Raw genomic sequence first — 22,674 nt, 5'->3', positions numbered from 1 at the left:
ACATCAACAAATGTCACATTTATTACATCACAAGCAAATTATCTAAGAATAATCCAGAATATTGATTTTTTTATTTAGTAAATAAACCCCATTTCCCTCTATCCTGTTCAAATGTGTCAAACCACAATAATTTAGAGGAAATAACATTATTAAAGGAAGTTACACGGGAATGTTAAATGACATTTTTTTCATAATTGTGAAAGATAGAGATCAATTGTCTTTTAGCAGAAATTGTTTTTGAAATGATCTTAAAAGCTTTGCATCCTCAGTGAAAGGATCATTTGTTTTGCTCTTGTAGATATTTATTAAGAACTCATTTGTTTTTGTTCAGTCAACCTTTGCACATTTAGATTTTTTTCAATATTTATTATTTACATTTAATATTTAGATTTAACATTTATACATACATTATCTTTTATAAAAAATGTAAAAGATTTAAATGTAAGATTTAGATTTAAGATTTAATATTCAGATTCAGCATTTAGATTTAACATTTATATTGAAATGTAGCATTTAAATTTAGATTTAATATTTTGATTTAATACTGATATTTTTACGGGAAAAGTAAAGTTCACAAACACTGCTGGAAATCTGGTCAAAGGCAATATAAATAAATGTTTTTTAAGTATGGTTTGTTGCTAAACTTGCTGCTTATTTTAGTAAAATCTTTACTTTTTTGTCTGTCTGTTTTTTTTTTTTTAGTTATTTCCATTTACAAATGTTTTCCTACTTTTTCTATCTGGAGATACATGTTCTTTGTGGATTTTTGCAAGACGGAAATATGTGAAATACATTTGATATTTGTACTTTTGAAGTACGTGTTGAACTGCTGAAGTCAGCATCTAATTTTAAAATCCAAATAAAAAAACTGAGAGGGATACTTTTCATTATTTTATTTTTTTTAATAATGTAAAGCACATTGAATTCCCTACACAAAAACATCTGCCTTGCTTTGCTTTAAGGAAGTTTTATTGTGGTGGGAGAATCTGGAGAAAACAACTCAGTCTGCAGTGGATCTTCTCACAATTTGTGCCGAGCTAAACAGCTGAAGAGTTTTTTTTCAAGTAAAACCAGTTTTCACTCCATCTCCCCGTCCTTCGTCTTCTTCTTCTTCTTCTTTGTCCTGTTCCTTCTCTTTCTTGGCTTTTCACTTGTGGCGGCGAGCACTTTTAGTTCAGCGTTTTCCTTCACTAGAAGCTCCATTTCTTGTGTTTTTTTTCTCCTTTTCCTCGATCAGAGTGAGATGTTGGGTCTGAAGAACTCCATACTGAGTGTCCCACTCAGCGTCTTTGTTCCCCAAGGTGGAAATCTGTGTCAAGAGCTCACAGTTCTCATTCGTCAGGGCTATAACTTGTCTTGTTGTTTCCTGGCGTTCGTCGGTGAGCTTTTCCTCATGTTCTTTCTGAAGGTCAATCATTCTATCCACTGTGTCTTCCTCCAGAGGAGGAGACAGTGGAACGATCTCATTGTGATGTTGAACATCCAGTAGAGAGAGAAACTCCTCATCTTTCATTTCCAGCTCAGTGTCTGTTGTCTTCTCCCTTTCTGCTCCATTCAGAGACACATTATCATCAAAGATGCAGTTTAATGCATTCCTAATGTGCTCCAGTCTCCTGTTTCCCTGTTGGAGAGTTTTCTTTAAAGAGAGGATCTCCTGATCTTTCTTCTCCATCTCAATATTCTTCTCCTTCACCCATTCTGCTTCCATCAGGGACACAGTATCCTGATGGTAGATGTTGAGCCTACACACTTCACGCTCCATGTTCTCCACTTTACTGTTGGCCTGCTGGAGAGTTTTCTTTAAAGAGAAGATCTCCTCATCTTTCTTCTCCAGTTCAGTGTTTATCTTCTCCCATTCACTCTTCATGTTCTCCACTCTACTGTCGGCCTGTTGGAGAGTTTTCTTTAAAGAGAGGATCTCCACATCTTTCTTCTCCAGCTCAGTCTTCATCTTCTTCTCCCATTTTGCTTCTATCTGGGACACAGTATCCTGATGGTTGAGGTTGAGAATACGCACTCCATGCTCAATGTGCTCCAGGTCACTGTCGGCCTGTTGGAGAGCTTTCCTTAAAGAGAAAATCTCCTCATTTTTCTTCTTTCGCTCAATGCTCGTCTTCTTCTCCCATTCAGCTTTAACCTGAGACACAGTATCTTGATGGTCCTGGTTGAGCTTACGCACTCTATGCTCAATGTGCTCCAGGTCACTGTCGGCCTGTTGGAGAGTTTTCTTTAAAGAGAGGTTCTCCTCATCTTTTTTCTCCAGCTCAGTGCTCATCTTCTTCTCACATGCTCTCATCAGAGACACAGAACCATCTAAGATGCTATTGAACTCACACCGAATTTTGCTCATTGAGCTGCTAGACCCGTTCTTCCCTTTTTCCCTCTTACTGCAGACTTCTCAAAAGAGAAGTCCACAGGAGCGAGATCAGGGCCAAACTCAGCTGGCACGCACCGGAAGAAAGCTGTGCAGTGAAATAGATACAGTGCCCGTCAGAAGTATGCATTCATGTGGGAGCTTAAGTAGAGTTAATTATGGTCAAATGAGTATGTGTTTGAAGGTTGGATGTACAAAGAGGTGTACTGTACATACTCTGTGCTCTGTAGTGTTATTAAGGGGTTTATTTGCGGGTGCAAAATAAAACAGCATGTGCGATTTCCCTGGTTTACTTCTATGAGACATGAACACGATAAATGTGTTTGTTGTTGTTTTTTTAACTCACATATTTTTTTTGTTTGGTGTATTTTTCTGTAATGTATGTTTTTTGGAGTCAATATGTGTCTTTGTGTATCTTTCTGTTGTCATTTTGTGTATTTTTAGTATAAATATTTAGTTTTGTGTATTTGAGTCATTTTCATATTTTTGTTGTATTTTTCTGTAATGTATGTCTTTTGGAGTCATGTGTATTTTTTATTCTTTCAGTTGTCTTTTTGTGCATTTGTTGTGTTTATTTTACTCATTTAGTATTAGTATATTTAAATAAATAAATACTGTGTGTGTTTGAGATGCTGATAACCAAACTCCATAGACATTGTAGCGCCAATCACAAAAACAACCAAACTGCGCAAAACAAAACGTAAAGCTCCAAACTACAAGAGTGAGTAAGTAAATTCAAGTTTCACACAAACACATGTGAATGAGAGAGAGAGAGACACCCACAAACTGTTAGTCTTTTAAGGCAGGCATACACTTGTGCGTCAATTTTTGGGATCACGCGAGTCTCCGCTAGATCGTGTGTCCGTGTCTACTACACGAGAAGCGATTAACACTTCACAACCAGCTCCCGATCAGCTATCGTGTGGTCGTCAGGAAATCAAACATGTTTGAAATCCTATCGCTCCTCGTGAGGGTATCGCACCAAGCAGTTCTTTATCCTTGTTTTAAAGTGGGGCAGCTTTATTTGTACAGTGTTTTTCCACACACAAGGTGTTTCAACATGCTTTCCAGAGGAAGGTCCCAGAAACGGAGACCACAGGAGGCAGAGGCGAGACGGTACAAGGCGGAAGCTGGAGCCAATCTGGTGAGAGTTCTCTGAGTTAAGCTCTGAGTAAGCTACGGTTTGGCACTGACTGATGGTCAGGGTGCCGTTTATATGGGACTGTTGATTGCATCCTGCCAGTGCCGGCTCCACGCACCAGACCGCCAACGTCGCCGCCAGTGCCGGCTCCCCGCACCAGGCCGCCAACATCCAGCTCACCTGCGCCTTCTTCGCCTGGCTCGCCGGAGGTGTCACCAGCTGTCTCGGCGGAGGTGTCACCAGCTGTCTCGCCTGCTCCCTCTTCGCCTGGCTCGCCGGAGGTGTCACTGGCTGTCTCGCCTGCTCCCTCTTCGCCTGGCTCGCCGGAGGTGTCACCGGCTGTCTCGCAGGTGGTGTCACCAGCTGTCTCGCCTGCGCCCTCTTCGCCTGGCTTGCTGGAGGTGTCACAGGCTGTCTCGCCTGCGCCCTCTCATGGGAGGCCGCCGGACTCCTGCTCCTCGCTCGCGCCGCCTCATGGGAGGCCGCCGGAACTGTTTCGACCCTCCGCCGGGTCCCCCACCATCCTCCCTGTCTTGGTGTTTTGATTTGGAGCGTTTGGAACCCGCTCCTTAAGGGGGGGTTATGTCAGGTTCTGTTTATTTAGCCCTTGGGGTCCTTTTTAAGTTTTTAAGTAATTAATTGAATTTCAACTTAAGTATTTGAGAATGTTATTGTAATTGACTTTCAGGGGAAAAATAATCATTTTAATTGCAATAAGCCTTTTCACACTCTCGCTCTGGTTCAGTTCTTCCGCATTCGTCAAGAGGGATATACTTGCTATGGCTGATGGTGTAGGAAGTGGGTCTGACAGAGATTTAGATTATTTTATCCGTTGGAGCGTTGATTCGTTAAAAGATTTTTTGCATAAACATGGTATCAGTCTCTGAGGCAAAAAGACAGTTAGCTGCTAAAGCTAATGCTGCACACGAGCTGAAAATTCTGTTTTTCCCTGCCTTTTCTAACTGTTTCAGCTGATGGCGTTACTCCAGTTCACTTATCAACCTGTCCATCTTGTGCACTTCCTTCAAATTTGTAAATTTAATTAAAATAATAGCTTTATAAAAATAGTTTCATACTGTGTCTCACATTGGTTTTACAAAAGTGGTCAGATCACAGCACCTACAGCACCACTGAAAGTTTAAAAACTAGAAAGCAAACAGGGAAAACAGTGCTCTTAAGTGGCGCTCAAAGGGGGAGGGTGTGACACAAACACGTGTGAATGAGAGAGAGAGAGACACACACACAAAATGTTAGTTTTTTAAGGCAGGCATACACTCGTGCGTCAATTTTTGGGATCACGCGAGTCTCTGCTAGATCGTGTGTTCGTGTCGATTACACGAGAAGCGATTAACACTTCACAACCAGCTCCCGATCAGCTATCGTGTGGTCGTAAGGAAATCCTATCGCTCCTCGTGAGGGTATCGCACCAAGCAGTTCTTTATCCTTGTTTTAAAGTGGGGCAGATTTATTTGTACAGTGTTTTTCCACACACAAGGTGTTTCAACATGCTTTCCACGTAAAAATGAAAGTGAAAAAGATCTTAAGCAGCCTTGCCCCATTCCTTCACAGACAGACAATGAGACTCCCATAACCTGTTTTCGAGAATATCAGCCCATTTCTTCTTCAAATAAACATTTGGAGATGGGACTGAATCACAGCTGCTATAAAGTATGAAACCACAAATGAGGTAATTAAAAAAACATTAAAACATCAAGTGTTTTTTGATTGAAGGAATGTCTTAGCAGCAGATTCAAGGTCCATAGAAAGACACTATTACATACAAAAATAATTAAATAACAGTTCAAATTAACGTTAGATTAGACAAGGCATTTGTTTTATTTGCTATGATTTGTACGTTGCATTTCCGGAAACAAGACCCCGACGTGTTGTGTCTGAACGTACAGCGTGAGCAGTCAGACCATGTCAGACTGTTAGTCCGTACAGTGTGAGAACAAGAATCCTGAGCTGCGCACATTCGGGCTCTGCACATGAGTCGCACAGTTTGAGTTGGAGCTGAGAACAACGATTCAAAAAATCGCACAGTGTATCCCAGCCTTTCGACTAGTAAACTAACACTATAACACACACAGCAATATAAACAGTGAACAAAATTGGGTAGTTACATACCGTCTCAGACGGCGTCTGTCCTCTAGAAACTTTCTTTCTTAAAGCATGTCGACGACTCGGCGCGCGTTGTGTGAGAAATAATGCTAGTTGGAGACGGCTCTAGGTTTAGCCCTGGTTTCATAGCCATGGTCCGGATTCTCTATAGTGACATTAAGAGTGTTCTGAAAATTAACGGCGAGCTGAGCGTACCATTTGGGATACAGAGAGGGGTGGGGCAGGGCTGCTCTCTCTCCAGGATGTTATATTCAGAATCCATCAAGCCTCTGCTCCACTATATTAGAGTTAAACTTCAAGGTGTGTGTTTCCCCCAATGTTCAGACCAGATTTTGGTTCTTTTTCATCTGCTAGAGTAAACTTGGGTGAGCTAGAGGGCTAGCTCGGGCTGCCCGGTTGCCTCCAGTGGAAAAAAGGGGATTTCAGGTACCTTGGGGTCTTTCTGAGGGATGAGACCAGCGCAAATAAAAACTGGGACAATGTCTGCCTCCAGTTTATCCAGAGGTTACAAACCGGACCAAAGGAAACTCTGTGGAGACCCCTGTTCCACTGCATACTGCAGGGTTTCAATGACCTGGGTCATTTTTTAAATTTGTTTTTAATGAACATACCGAAAATGAGCACATCTCCTCTGCTTGCTTTCTATAAAAGTGTTTTTAGAGTGTGGAACCTGCTGAGGAATGCGAGGAGTGGGCAGGTGGACTCTCTGTACTCGATCCTCCAAGAGTCAGTCCTCTGGGGGACCCGTCTGGACCTTCCCAGCTGGGCAAGTCAGTGTCTGGCCTCGAGACTACTGCCTGTGGGGGTTGTTACTCTGGGGCAGGTGGTGGCGCTAGCTGGACCCTGGAAGATATATATCCTGCACCACTGGATGGGACCGCAGAAAAAAACTTTTTACAGAATTATGATAAAACAAAATAAACAGAACGAGGCAAGACAAGAGAGCTGACACTCCATATAGAAAACATCTGCAGCTGACTCCTGCAACCAGACCTGAGTGGAGGTCCTTCTACAAGCCTCCACTCTGCAGACATTCACTGGAGTGTCCTCCATGGGGTTATGCAGTAGAGGACAAGTGTCCCCACTGCGGCCAAAGAGAGACTGTTTCACTGTTTTTATCATTGTTTCTGTTTTGAAAATCAGTTTTTACCAAGCAGTTCTTTATCCTTGTTTTAAAGCGGGACAGATTTATTTGTACAGTGTTTTTCCACACACAAGGTGTTTCAACATACTTTCCACGTAAAAATGAAAGTGAAAAAGATCTTTAGCAGTCTTGCCCCATTCCTTCACAGACAGACAATGAGACTCCCATAACCTGTTTTTGAGAAAATATTTGGAGGTGGGACTGAATCACAGCTTTTATAAAGTATGAAACCACAAATCCCATCCAGAAAATCTTACACATCCCTACGGTGAGTACACTTTACTATTTTTACTGATTAATTTTATATCTTGCACATTTTTGTGTTGTATATGTACTGTAGCAGGTAATTTTACTCGCCACTATTGTGTGGTAAAAATAATTGCTACTTTTTTTGAAAGGCTAAAGATTACACAAATTACAAAGTGCAAATGAAAATGCCAGAAATATTCAAAACTCCACAGCAGTATGAACTACATATCCAGTATAAAAGCATGTGACTTGAAATTTTATGTAAAAACTGTTGACAAAAAGGAATTAGCAGTTTTTAGAAATTAGAAACTGCATCTATTCAAGTAAACTTCTCGGTAAAATTACTCTCTTTTTAAAATCAATAACTCTAGAACATCAAACTCAAAGTAATAATAGCCTACATAAATTAATTTATAAATCTGGACAATCATATCAAACTATTTAAATCTAAAATAGCATCATATTTGTGTGATAAATTAAAGAATCAGGATTAAAATGTGAGCATGTCCTTTGTCTTCTATCACAGCATAAGGCAGAGGCTTTTGTTCAGGCTATCAGCAGCAACCAGAGGTGTATAAAGTACCTGAAAAAATGACGGAAATTTTACAGTTAAATTAAAATACTTTTACTAAATTGTGAAGAGTGGGACTAGGATCAATCAACAGCACGACTCAGGGCTGACATGATGCGTTCTGGCAAATATTTTTTTTTTGGCCTTTTTATCATAGCTTTGGCCTGTTTTAACGTAGATTTATACCTAAAGACTGATGTCCTCAACTCCATGCCAGCGGCTCTTCCTGCAGTGTGGCCTCCTATTGCTAGTTTTAATCAACCAGAAATGTATTTGTCAATATTTCATTTCAACCAACTCTCCATCATTTAGCTGGGGACATGTCTCATGTAGGTGTTTGTTGCAGATTTTGATGCCTTGATGACAGAAGCAGAGTGCTCCCACTTAAAAACACTGTGGCCCAAGGCAGTGCTACCTTTACCTCAGCTCTCCTTGTCTGCAACAGAAATGAGGTAATTAAAAAGCAAACCATGTAAAAAACATTAAAACATCAAGTGATTTTTGATTGAAGGAATGTCTTAGCAGCAGACTCAAGGTCCATAGAAAGACACTATTACATACAAAAATAATCAAATAACAGTTCAAATTAACGTTAGATTAGACAAGGCATTTGTTTCATTTACTATGTATTTATGCTGATATAACCTACAAGTGCAATTCAGCTACTATCAGCGTTATGAACACTGGTAGTATCTAAATAAGAGTTTTAGTCTAGCACAGACACACACAAAATGTTAGTTTTTTAAGGCAGGCATACACTGTGATTTTTGGCCCATTTTGAGCTGATTTACGACTCGTGCGTCTATTTTTGAGATCGTACGAGTCTCTGCTAGATTGTGTAAGACAGCTGCAAAATTGATGGACTGTACTGCCCACGTCTGTCCAGCCAGCTCCTGGTCCATCATATGGCCGTCTTTTCTTTTTTAAAGCTCTTTTTGCTGAGATTTGCGAGTGTCTTTCCACTTCTGGGTTCTTCTTCGTCTGTTTTAAGGGCAATGCTTCAGAGTTCTTCTTCTTCTAATTTGTACGTGAGGTGTATTGACTGTTTCACATGTGTAGGAAATTAAATCATCTAAATTAAACTTTGGCTGAAATACTATACTAGCCTCAGCATGGGAGACAGAAGGTTGTCTCTCTCTGTGAAGTGTAAATGTGGACCAAGGGGGGACCCTTTCCCCTTCCTGGCCAAGCAAAGGAACAGTAGGATCAAAGAACAGGTTCGTTCCTGTTCTCACCTCTTTGTTACATTAAACAATCAATCAATGTTTACTTGCTAAGTTTTCAAACTCTGGGCTCCGAACCCATGCGGAGCCCAGGGGATTTTATCACCCCCAAAGGTGACTCAGGATGTTGGAAGAATACCAGCTGTTTGTTTCCCCCTCAAAATGAGATCAAAGAATATGTATTTGTTTGAAAAGTCACAAATGAAGGATTATTGGAATGGTTCTTGCAGAAATCTAGATTGCAAATATAGTTTGTTCAATGCCACTCTTCAGATAATTCAAGAACCAACAGAATGTTCTCATTCATATAACCCATTGTCAACTACAAGTGTTATTCATTCTATGCAATATACCTCTTCACTTCAAGCTGAGTATAAGATGTCAACAGATGGCTTTATTTGTGACCCCCTGCCCGTTATCTCTGTAACTTGACTGTTGGATGTTGATTAACTTGTGAACCCTGAAAGTTTCTTGTTCCCAGGTTGGTACTTCCTCCATTTGTTGAGGTGTGAAAGTTTGTGGCTTTCTTTCTTTGTTCTAAGGCTAAAGCCTTAGACTCCTCCCGTTGGTCTCAAGTCATATAGGCCTTTTTTGGCTAAGATTCTTCAGAGTAAATTTGACCCCGGCTGCTCTCACAGGGCTTCTGCCTCAGCCCTGTTCTTTTGATTCTGCTTGTGTTAATAAACTTTGTGTTATTATGCAAGCCAGTTTCTACGATCCCTTTTTTCCACTCTACATCTTTTTCATCGTTCACATCTCTACCTGGGAAAACCACGACAAATTTGGCGTTGTCGGACAGCGGCTGCTACAATTGTTCTTCCGTGCCATGGTGTCCCTGAGTTCATCCAACATCCTTGGTGAGTATGAGATGGGTGTTTGGGGTCACTGTGTTAACATGGATATTGTACAGTTTAAAAGAACTTGTGCATTGTGTGATGTTTGTAACGATGAGGAGTGGAAAGGGTTTCGCCTAAATTATGTTGTTAAATTGAGACAGACTTTGGATTATCGGTAATGACAACAATAACAAAAGAAAAAGAGAACTAAATTGCTAGGATAGTTTTGTTTGGAATGGTAGGGATGTAATGGCTATTTTATGGTTTTGGGACTTAATATCCATGCAAGAATTGGGAATAAGGGCCCATTTTTCCTACATTCTGTAAGTCTCTGTCGCAGGTTTTGTCACTTAATCATGAGATATGCTATAGGGGATTAACACTTAATTTGGTAAAGTTAAATTTTGAAATAAAGGAAATGAGAGAGAAATAAGAATGACTTGACTATGTTATGAATTCATGAGTTGAGTTGAGTTGAAATGAGAGAAATGAGAATAACTTGACTATGTGATGAATTCATGAAGTTGAGTTGAGTTGAAATAATGAAAATGAGAATAACTTGACTATGTTATGAATTCATGAAGTTGAGTTGAAATGAGAGAGAAATGAAAATGACTTGACTATGGAATGAATTCATGAGTTGAGTTAAGATGATTATTTTTGAGTAAAGATTCAGGAATTTACTCAATATGGTGGAAAATGAATGAGCCACTATGAAATAAAGCGCTGTTTTGATGTTTTGTGTGTCAATAGGAATTAACGAATACAACTGCTGGTCAATTGTATTTGTTTTTTCTGTTTCCTTTTTGTGTGTGAATTTAATGTTCATTTGTATGTCATGTTTGTAAATGTAGGTTGTGTTTTGAATTGTATATGATTTAATGTAAATAGAGGGTAATTGGATATAAGCCCTAATGTTACATAAAATAGATTTGGTTAAGGATTAAGAATTATGAGCCCTATAAATTATGGGGACTTTTGATAGATTTTGGTGCTTTTTGAGATTGATTATTATCTAGAATATATTTTCAACATAATGTTAAATATATCTTAATTAAAAAATAATGATTTAGCTCTGTTTAAGGTTGGTTTTGATGTCGACCTTGTTTGGGGCCGCTTGCCCTATGTTGATTTGCAGTTCGCTGTGGCTGCCCTTGTGTTCCTCCTGCACGCTGCAGAGGGGTGTGTCTGTGTGTGCAAATGCGTGTGTGTGTGTTCTCTCCCTGTCATGCGTTGAATGAATGGTAGTGAAATAGCTGTTATAACTGATTTTAATATAACTTGTGACTTATTGGTGAAGTTACTATTCAGTGTTTGACGGAGCTGTGTGTTTGTTTCTGGATTCTGACTGTTGCCACGATTGACGCTCTGGTTTAAAGTTCTTAATAAATAAATAGCGTTGTGCTGCATGCCGGCGCCTGGGTTTTAATTTAGATTTTACACTTTTAGCATTGTCTGATACATGAAGCCGGCATCAGCCGTGGTTGCATGCATTCTTTAATTCAGTGTTGCTGTTGGTGTTACAGCGTTATATTACTGGATTAATTCATATTGATGAATTAAATTACATACAATATCAGCATTCATTTGGTTGTGGTAGAATACGTTCCGGACAAAGGCCTGATTTAAATATAATAATGATAACAATAATAACAATGATAATGATAATGTTTGGTGCTGCTTTTGATTATTAAATAGCAATCTGATTGGATTAACGTGCGGTTTTTCTCAATTATGTGATCGATTATTTGCTTTGCCGTTCGATGGCATTGTTTGCTGAATTATGTTATTGTTCAGCGGTGTTTATGTGTTTATGGATCTGTTTTATCCGCTGTCGTTTCCTTATTCCACTGACGTGTATTTTACGGTTTCGGACTTGTTCACGGCGTTCCGCTGCAGCGTCCGGTGTGAACCGTCTCGGATCGATCGCGTCTTTCTTTTTGTGCGTTTGTTGGGATTCTGTGATTTGTGCCTCTGTTTGTCATGTGTGTTTATGTGTAAGCTGTTTAGGTTTATTTGGTTCCGCTGTGAAAGTTGCGGGTGTTGTGAACGAAGTGGTAAACTGTGTATTTGGTGATAAGAACTGGTCCGTATTTTCCGGCGGGCAGAAATCTTGGTTAAGTGTTTGAATGTGACCATTAGAATATTTGTTAACGTAAGATAATTGTGAATATGCCATGTTGTTTTGTTTTTGTTTTAACTGTCTCGTATTTTGCGTCTGCTAGCTGTGTGACACTATGCCTGGATATGAACGGCCTGGGACGCCGGGTTCGTGAGTTTTGGTTATTGGGACTTTGTTATTCGTGTTCTGACGTGGATGTTTACAAAAACTGTGTCTTCTGTTGAGCTGTCCTGGTTAGTGTTGTAATTTCGTTGTAAGTTCACTCCGGTATAATGTGAATGTGTTGTGTCGATTTGTTTCCCCGTTGTTTTTGGCGTCTGTTTGAGTTCCCGTGATGTTAACTCTTCGTCCTTAACGTTGTTACTGGACGTTTGTTTGTTTTTGAGAGGCGGAGCTACGAGTTACGTCATGGTGTGGACGGACTGTGGTCCGCCCAAAGGGGGGAGGATGATCAGTTGTGGCGCCATCTAGCTAAAGAGATGGTGAACTGCACAAGTTTTACTCTAAAGTTAAATACTGCCTCTAGCGGTATATATGGGAAACTGCATGCTTTAGTGGAAGCAATGTTGCTCTCTGCTGGTAACATGAAGTTAACACTTATATAGAAATTACTCATTCGTTTAAATACAGTATATTCTTTAAAGATTAAGATTAAAGATTAAATCGGGCTTTCGCCTTTAATTGGCCATGTAATGTTAGTACATTATTGGAATTTGTCTTCTGCACTTATCCCATCCCTGAGGAGCAGTCGGCAGCCATTTTGCGGCGCCTGGGGAGCAGTTCGGGGTTAAGGGACTTGCTCAACATCCCACAGTGACGGCCCCGGTGAGGCTTGAACCGGCAACCCTCCGATTACAAGCCCAGCGTCCTTAACCACTAGGCCACTAGGCCACCACTCCCCATTATAATTAATCATAATTATAATTGTTCCATAAGCTTGAAATATGAGTAAGATTTACAGAAATTTTTTAAAGGTTTCATTTTTTTAGTTTTGGATTCACAGCTTTAAAAATGGTGATGACTTGTTATGAAACTGAATTTTTGAGGAGTTGAGGAGAGGAGTACCTGAATCACAACTCCTAGGACACTGAAACACACCTGGTGGTTTTGACTTTGTGGACAATACGATACTCGAATTCCAGTCGAGAGAAACTGGTGCGTTTATTCATGAAATTATTCAAATAGAACATTTGTTCTGGTTTATTTTTTACACATTTATAGCAACACATTACCTTACACAAACAATAATAACACAATTTATTCACTTATATATGGCTTCACAGTGGTATATATGATACATGAAAGGACTTGGCAGTGGACTGAATATTGAATTTGTTTACTTTATTGAACATCATTGATTAACAATAACTCATTGATTGATTGGCTTTGACAATTTAGTATTATTAATTTGATTAGTTATCTGCAAGTTAGATAATCTGTTTAAACTATCAAGTGAATATGGTGAATAATAATTTCAGTATCTGTGCTTAACTTAACTTTGATTGGGGATATTGATATCATCCCAGTTTTGGAGATGATTTAAGGTTTGATCAATTATATCATTACGATTCGGGTGGATTTATTCTCACATCACTTCTTCTGCAGTTGGCAAAGTTCGGTGACCATAGATTTCGTATAGCACACAATTTTTCGTTCGACATTAGATTTATAGTAAAGGAAAAATTAAGAGAAGTTCTTTATAATGACGAGTCCCTACATTACACAGCCATGGTCAGTTGAGGGTACTTTTAATCCAGATGTAGTTAACACCTTACAAGTCCTAGTGTCTACTTATAGAGCAAGTCAGAGGAAAGGAAAAGAGGGAAAGAAACGAAGTGAAGAAAAAAGACAAATTGAATTAGGCATACTGCAACTCTTTGAGATCGTAGGGCAAAGTTTATCTAAACTGGCAAATGACAAAAAGATGCAAAGCACACGAGACATTAAGAAAAAGGAGAAGACCACGAGCAAGTTGACAAAGAAAACCAACATATCTTTCTCTCAGGCAACATCAGCAAAGAAGCCACCACCATATGAAAGAGAAGTACGTTTACGAATATTGGCAAAAGCAGAAAGAAGAGGAGATCGATCAACAAAGCAATTAATGTCAGAGAAAGACGACACGAAGGACAATGAAAGTGAAAATGAAGGTGAAAATGAAAGTGAAGACGAAAGTGACAAAGATGAATGTGAAGATAAAAGTGAAAGACATGAAAGTGAAGACAAAAGTGAAGAAGATGAAAGTGAAGAGGAAGTGGAAGGAGAAAATTTTCTCCAGTGGAGTTTACGCAACAAAGAGAAGAAAAAGTCTCAAAAGTCAAACACCTGGAAAGATGCACTACGTCCAAAAACCGAAAAGAAAGACAACAAAATGTGCCCAGTGATACTAATCACAAAATCTGGACAAAATCTGGAGTACAAGCCTTGGCAGAAAACTGACATGTCTGACATACTCGGAAAATTACCGACGCTTCGAGATGGTGCACACCCCTGGATCTCAAAGCTGGAAGAGGTTCTGGTGGGAACACAGCCAGCGATGGGAGATATTAAGAGACTTTTGGCCAGCCTTATTGGAGTTCCAGCAATGAAAGAGATTCTGCAAACAGCAGGCCTAAAGAGATATGTGGAGACGTCTGTCAATGATCAAGAACGGTTTGCTGCAAGTCGAGGACGGGTGTGGAGAACCTTAAGAGGACTTTTTCCAACAAATGTGCATCCTGACAACATCTTCATTGAGCCACTTGGTCACCAAGAGAACCCGAGAGCATATGTATCGAGAGCTCATCGAATGTGGAGAAACGTCACAGGAAATGATCCCGAATTGAACCAGATGGAGAAATCAATTTTAAGAGCCAAAATCCAGGAAGGATTGCCTCTGACACTGAGGAGCAAATTGGCTGAAGTGTTTGGTCTTGGAAGTATGACCAAAGGCGTGTATACGGATCACATCGCACATCAGGTGGAAGTGTATCGGAAAAAGGAACAAGATCAAGATACTCTCCGAAAACTCACCCAAATACAGTTGATCGATGATAAGAAGAAAGAAGAGAACCAAGCATTTGTCATGCAGAGTCAGCCACAACCGACTCAAGTGCAACCACAACTACAACAACAGTTTCAGCAACAGCCACCTGAGGTTCCCATTGCCTCTTTCCAACAGCCATCGTGTGATCAACCACAAATAGGAAGAGGAAGAGGCCAAGCAAACTTTGGAAGAGGAAGAGGAGGAAACTTCCCACAGATACAAGGACCATGTCATAATTGTGGACAAATGGGCCACTTTGCTCGTAATTGCTACAGCTCCAGAGGAAGCTTCAGAGGAAACTCCAGAGGAGGTTTCAGGAATAGCTTCAGAGGAGGCTACAGAGGTCAACAGCAGCAAATCAGGGGACCGGTAAACCCATTCAGGGGCCCGGTACCTGGTTTCTAAAGGTGCCAGCTGGTAGAGTCAGGGCCGAAGCAAGAATCAACAATAGAGGTGAAAAATAAACACTCAACCATTGGAAGTTATGACTGATTGTGAAGCTGCTTTCACCTGTATTCGGCCAAAGGACGCTATACATCTTCCCATGTCTGGACAACTAGCAGGACAATAGGGGTATGAGGACGTGAAACAGCTGATTCCTCTCACAAAACCCAATCAAGCTCTGCTACAAAAATCAGAGACCTCGTCAGTATACTGGATTGGAGATCCAGATCCAGAACTGCTAAAACCAGCTACTATGTGGGAAGAGTCCATCGTGGCAAACATGCCTAACACAAGGCTACCAGAGTATCCACATCATTGCACACTCAAATATTTCAAGAACACAGACCAAGCAAATCCAGAACAATGATTGAGTAATCAACCCAAACATGTTGAGCTGACTTCGTCACCACAAGGAGCAGCTATGAAGATAAACATTAACGATTAGTAGTTTGTCTAGGTCAGATGATAACTCATGTACATAGAAACATCTCTGAAAGTTATTTAGAAGCTATTCATACAGCACTAAAACCTAGAACAGTTAGGGAAATGATGTCATTTATTGATATCACAGACTTTTAGAGCAGGAAGATATTACCTTAGTGAGATGCTCTACGGTAAATTCGGCTGAAAATTTGCCAACTCCAGAAGATGGGGAACCACATGATTGTGTGGAAAATTGCGGGTTTAAGAAAACAGATGGGTCTCAGATCCAACATCATACACAGGTATTGAAATTATTGCATGCAATGATAAAACCAAAAGAAATAGCTATAGCTAAGTGTGCAGCTCACAAACAGGACATGTTAAGAAACCAGGAAGGACTGATGATAGTGCCTTCAGACCTACTGGGCCTAATGATTCAGGAAGCCCATGGGTTAGCCCATGTGGCAAAGGGAGAAGTTAGGAGAAAAATTGCAAAAGTGTGTGGGGTTTTGGTTATAGATTATGTTGACATGATAAAACCAGTTGTGAATAGATTTTCTCAATGGTCTGAAACATGTCCAAGCAAACGTAAAGATGCTCAGTCTGTTGCTAAGTTTTTGTGTCGCGACATTAAAGTAGTTGGGGTTTACCCGATCGCATATCTTCAGACAACGGGAAAGAATTTGTGGATAAAACAGTAAGATTAATTTTAGGAAAAATTAGGAATCAAATAACGTTTAGGAGCTATCACCCACAAAGCCAAGGTGTGAAAAAATGAATGTTGTGCTAAAAAATTGCATTGTTGAAATCTGTTAGCACACAGGTTTTAATGGGGTTGAGGTACTTCCACTAGCATTAGTGATATGTCGTTTAAGTGAATTCCAAAGAAAAAAGGTCAATAGCAATTAGTTAGATCAATAATGACGGTAGAACAGAAAAAATGTCCACTATTCTAGCTAGGACTGTGGCTAGTGGTATTATTGCATCAAATATAGTTTCTACAAATACAACAGTGATAGATAAGAATGTTTCAATAACAGTGATGACAACAGCTAATTCTATAATTTCTGATAATCATACAAGTGCAGCTGTGGAAATGAGTTCCACAACAAATAACAATGGCAACTTCTTCAGTGCCCATAGAGCCTGAAGGTACAAAAACAATACCAGACATTACATCCTAATTCATTATAGTCTATAAATACAACTCAACAGGCTATTGAACGATTGAACATTAGGTTGAATAATATTGAGGACAGTTTTTAAGAACCATTAGATGAGGAGACTGATAACGACTGCGGTGAGACAGATAATGTGAATATATCACCAGATGAGTATTCGGACGGAGATTTGACACCAGAAAAAAATGTCTCAGAATTTTCGCGCCATAAGAAAGCGGAAAAAGTTGAAAACCTGGGGTTTGATGCCTCAGTGTTGCAAATTTTAGATACATGGATAAGCAGAAATATGTGGTATTGGCAAATAACTCACTCCGTTAGAGAAATTACTGGGATAAAGGGTCCGGTTTAGTGAAAATTCCAACTCCAAGCACGTGGAATTCAATTTCCGATTAATACCTGAACCTTTGCTGGCATATTGCCAATCACGATTGGTGACATGGCTGTGGATTCTTACAAAGCAAACACAATTCTGATAATTTGGTGGAAATAGCTGATCGCCTGTTCACATGCAAAAGTTCACATCACTACAGTTGTTCTTCGCTAGTGGAATGACAGTTTTTGTATATTCTTGAATATTATGAAGATATTGTAGGTTCTGGGAGCTGCTATTTTATCACTTTGTGTGATTTTCTGTTGTTGTACATTGGTACTGACCTCTCCTAAAGCTATGATACAGATGAGGAGGTGACAGTAGTGGTTGATGAGATAGTGGAGACTTATCCATTTTGATTGATTACACCATTCCCTGAACGATATTTTAACCAAGTGGTTTCTTGGTTAAAGGGGGGAACGGAAAGGAAAAATGGAATCACGTATTAATAATGCATTAATTAGGCATTGAGTGTTAAACATTAATCAAAAAAGATAGAGGAAAAAAAAAAAAAAACAACAAAGAAAAATTAGAATTTAGCTATCATGTGGTGTTTAATGTTTGTGCAAGATACTGGTCAGATGTTTTTTACCTTCCAGAACAAGTGTGGGAGTGATGGGGCTAGATGATTCTACCTGCCTATATGAACATGGACACCTCAAACATGGACACTCCAGTTATGGACACTGAAGGACAAAAACATGGATGGCAATCCACAACGAAGCCGTCATGAACTGTGATACTGAACGATAAGTTGATGCTGCCAAAGGAATATCAACAACAACAATTGTCCAATGTTTTCATATGTGTCCTACATGTTTGTGATGTTTATTGTATTGGAATATGTTTATTACAATGTATTCTACCTCATTAATGATTTCTACTTTAGACTAGGTATTTTAACGAATACACATTTTAGATTTAGCTAGATAGTTTGAAGTGCTTATGTTGGGACCTCAGGTATTGTGATTTTTTTTCCGGTTTTTATTTGAAGGGCCAGTGGGGCTTAGGCAAGGAAAGGCTTACTGTGAGGTGCGATGGGTCGACCAGACCTCATAGTGGGCAACCTTTTTGTTTGTTTCTGAGGTTCTCAATGTGTGTACTTAATGTAGATGCACGTAGACATTTAGACATTTATGTTTTTCTTTTCAAGTAAAAACAAATCAACTAAATTACAGTTAAGTAAGTCTATAGACTTGGAGTTAAAGACTGATAAATATAAGATAAAATAAGGCATTAATTAAATAATACTAGTTTTCTCATTTTTGATTGGTTAGAGATTTATTAAAATTGGCAGAGGATGATATTTGAAAGGATCCTTTTCACATTTGGAAATTTTACAGTATGAATAAGGCTAAACATGATAAGGGGTTGTCATAACCTTTAAGACTATTTATAACATGCTTTGTTATCTTTGTTTTTTCGAGACTTGGTGCCTCGAAAAGGGGGGAATGAGGTGTATTGACTGTTTCACATGTGTAGGAAATTAAATCATCTAAATTAAACTTTGGCTGAAATACTATACTAGCCTCAGCATGGGAGACAGAAGGTTGTCTCTCTCTGTGAAGTGTAAATGTGGACCAAGGGGGGACCCTTTCCCCTTCCTGGCCAAGCAAAGGAACAGTAGGATCAAAGAACAGGTTCGTTCCTGTTCTCACCTCTTTGTTACATTAAACAATCAATCAATGTTTACTTGCTAAGTTTTCAAACTCTGGGCTCCGAACCCATGCGGAGCCCAGGGGATTTTATCACCCCCAAAGGTGACTCAGGATGTTGGAAGAATACCAGCTGTTTGTTTCCCCCTCAAAATGAGATCAAAGAATATGTATTTGTTTGAAAAGTCACAAATGAAGGATTATTGGAATGGTTCTTGCAGAAATCTAGATTGCAAATATAGTTTGTTCAATGCCACTCTTCAGATAATTCAAGAACCAACAGAATGTTCTCATTCATATAACCCATTGTCAACTACAAGTGTTATTCATTCTATGCAATATACCTCTTCACTTCAAGCTGAGTATAAGATGTCAACAGATGGCTTTATTTGTGACCCCCTGCCCGTTATCTCTGTAACTCGACTGTTGGATGTTGATTAACTTGTGAACCCTGAAAGTTTCTTGTTCCCAGGTTGGTACTTCCTCCATTTGTTGAGGTGTGAAAGTTTGTGGCTTTCTTTCTTTGTTCTAAGGCTAAAGCCTTAGACTCCTCCCGTTGGTCTCAAGTCATATAGGCCTTTTTTGGCTAAGATTCTTCAGAGTAAATTTGACCCCGGCTGCTCTCACAGGGCTTCTGCCTCAGCCCTGTTCTTTTGATTCTGCTTGTGTTAATAAACTTTGTGTTATTATGCAAGCCAGTTTCTACGATCCCTTTTTTCCACTCTACATCTTTTTCATCGTTCACATCTCTACCTGGGAAAACCACGACATACGTCGCATTTCCGGAAACAAGACCCCGACGTGTTGTGTCTGAACGTACAGTGTGAGCAGTCAGATCGTGTCAGACCGTTGCAGTTTGAGCTGGAGCTGAAAACTATTAAAAAAAAAATCGCACAGTGTATCCCCGCCTTTAGATGAGTAAACTAACACTATCAGTCAGGTTTTCGTTCTCATCACAGCACTGAAACTGCTCTTATCAAAGTGATCAATGACATAAGGTTGAACACTGATTCAGGAAAAGTATCTGTTCTCATTCTGTTGGATCTAAGTGCTGCATTTGACACTGTAGATCATACAATTTTGTTACACAGATTGCAAACATGGGTCGGACTAAATGGAAAAGTAATGCAATGGTTTAAGTCATACTTGGAGGAGCGAAGCTATTTTGTAAGCATTGGAAACTTTGAATCTGACAGATTACCAATGTCCTGTGGGGTTCCTCAGGGATCTGTTCTTGGACCCCTTCTGTTTAACCTTTACATGCTTCCTTTAGGACAAATTTTACAGAACTGTAAGGTTGATTATCAGAGCTATGCAGATGACACACAACTATATCTATCACTGAACCCAGATGACCATGGTCCCATTGAGGTGTTGTGTGACTGTTTAGAAAAAGTAAACTGCTGGATGAGTGAAAACTTCCTTCAACTAAACCATGACAAGACGGAGGTGATTGTCTTTGGTAACAAGGAAAAGAGGACTGCTGTCAGCAATTATCTTGAGTCTCGATCTTTAAAAGCTAAAGACCAAGTCAAAAACCTTGGTGTTCTGATTGACTCAGATCTTACATTCAGCAGTCAGATCAAATCTATCACAAAAACAGCCTTCTACCACCTAAAGAACATCTCCAGAGTGAAAGGTTTAATGGCTCAGAAAGATCAGGAGAAACTGGTCCATGCTTTTATCTCCAGCAGACTGGACTATTGTAATGGTCTTCTGACAGGAATCCCCCAAAAGAGCATCAAACAGCTACAGCTGGTTCAGAACGCTGCAGCTCGGGTCTTAACCAGAACAAAGAGGTCAGAGCACATTACTCCAGTTTTAAAGTCTTTACACTGGCTCCCAGTCAGCCTCAGAATAGACTTTAAAGTTCTGCTGCTGGTGTATAAATCTGTGAATGGGTTTGGTCCAGAATACATCAGTGACATGTTGGTCAGGTATGAACCCAGCAGGTCTCTCAGATCTTGAGTATGAAATGCGCTATATATATAAATATAAATATAAATAAATTTGCCTTGCCTTGCCTTGCCTATAACATACACAGCAATATAAACAGTGAACTAAATTGGGTAGTTACATACCGTCTCAGATGGCGTTTGTCTTCTAGTAACTTTCTTTCTAAAAGCATGTCGACGACTCGACGAGTGTTGTGTGAGAAATAATACTAGTTAGAGATGGCTCGTCAAGACCAGCCTTACGTTGCTTCTTATTGGTTTATTACTGCGTGATGCCTGCCGTGGTTGGTTAGATTAGGCACAAGGAGACATGGATTGGTTATTTCGGTCAGTCAATCAGAGTTACTTGAACTACGGCAAGCAGCGAGGACCAAAGTTCATTATCATGAAAAAATTAAATAGAGTTTTGAATGGGGAAATATAGGCGTGAGAAATGTCAAGTGTGGCGTGTGGTGTGAGAATGGGTCAGATCGCGTGACTGTCACACTCAAAGGGTGACGCTTGGCACCTCTGGCACTACTTAATACCCAAATACACATTCAGCTGAAAAAAGTTGGTTTGAGGTTTATTCATCTTTAAGTATCAGAGTACAATTAAAGCCGCTATCCGGAGTTTCTTCCTCCTCCTGCCTCTGCAATCTACCAGAAGCCACGCCTCTACTTTTCTGCACGCGCATCGCGGAACATAACAAGATCGCATTGGGTCGCATTAATATAGGTCTATGGGTCAGGTAAGAGCCAAAATCATATTTACCTTTTTGCTGTTGTGACGCGCGGCCTTGTTTCCGTGCACAGTTCCGCATTCACTTTGACTGACAGTCTCAAAATCAGAAAGTCAAAGCCTATTGGCTGGGCGCACTCGGCAATCGTTTTCATTTGTGTAGGGGTCTATAGGACGAATAGGATGAATGTATATGAATGACCACCGGCAGTAGACCATATTAAAAGACTAGTTACGTAAATGATACGTAAACATCGATTTCTCAGAAACTCCAGATATCAGCTTTAAAGTAAAAAGTATTTTTCATAGTACATATGAAATAAAGTGAAGCAGCCATAAATAGTTCTCCCCTTGTTCTCTTAATTTAAATTTTAAGTTAACGAAAATATTTCATATTTCTATTTCCTGATGCAAGGAGTGCCTATGGGCACCATCGCGTCCAGGAAGGTGGTCGGGGGGGATCTGTGAGGGGTTGCTGGGATGTAAGCCCCCAGCGCTCCCACATCGATTACTTGGGCCTCTCAGCGGTGTTTCTTTCCCTGTAAAACAGTGTCCCCCTGGACAGCAGGCGCGGGCCTGCTGTCCAGGGGGACACTGTTTTACAGGGAATGGATGCTACACCCGGAGGCTGTGGAACAGATCTGTCTGAAAGTGCATGATGAGAAATCACCAACTTGGCCAATTGTATAGTTCCACACTGTGGCCAAATGTAGAACTGTCAGGGTCCACTTGAAATTCCATGCTGACCAATTGGGACTGGTGGACCCTTGGAGGACTAGGTTCCCTTCAAATAAGGAGTTCTCCTTCTTCTCTCATGTTCACCGTAGCTACTCGCGAAATGTTTTTTTTTCCTGGTAGATAATAAGCTGGTGCACAATACTGTTGACTGTGAATATCACAGTATAGTAATTTCCGATCATGCCCCTACATCAGTTGCCATTTCTTTTTCCCCCTGCAGACCGACTCACAAATTCTGGAAATTTAATTCACAGTTGCTTTCGGAAGCTAAATTCAAAGATTTTCTTACTAAAGAAATAAATTTCTTCTTTGAAATTAATGATACGCCTGATATCAGCAGTGATATACTGTCAGATTCCTTCAAGGCTTATGTGGGCAGATA

General features: G+C 39.9%; 1 protein-coding gene across 5 annotated transcripts in view; it reads left to right on the top strand.

The window, feature by feature from the left end:
- Positions 1–7,017: 7,017 nt before the first annotated feature.
- LOC114479060 (uncharacterized) overlaps positions 7,018–22,674 on the top strand; it is a 30,940-nt gene continuing 15,283 nt past the window's right edge. For 2 of the 5 annotated variants that reach the window (XR_003675940.1, XM_028472502.1), the window contains exon 1: positions 7,947–8,052. The gene's annotated coding sequence lies outside the window, so the exon portion shown is untranslated. Of the gene's footprint in view, positions 7,049–7,946; positions 8,053–8,620; positions 9,681–22,674 lie in introns of those variants that run through there. The other 3 variants (XM_028472504.1, XM_028472500.1, XM_028472501.1) reach the window with 2 other exon arrangements.

Source organism: Gouania willdenowi, chromosome 17 (genome assembly GCF_900634775.1).
Source record: "Gouania willdenowi chromosome 17, fGouWil2.1, whole genome shotgun sequence".
In the NCBI taxonomy this organism is placed as follows: Eukaryota; Metazoa; Chordata; class Actinopteri; order Blenniiformes; family Gobiesocidae; genus Gouania; species Gouania willdenowi.
This window is presented reverse-complemented; position numbering and strand designations above follow the sequence as displayed.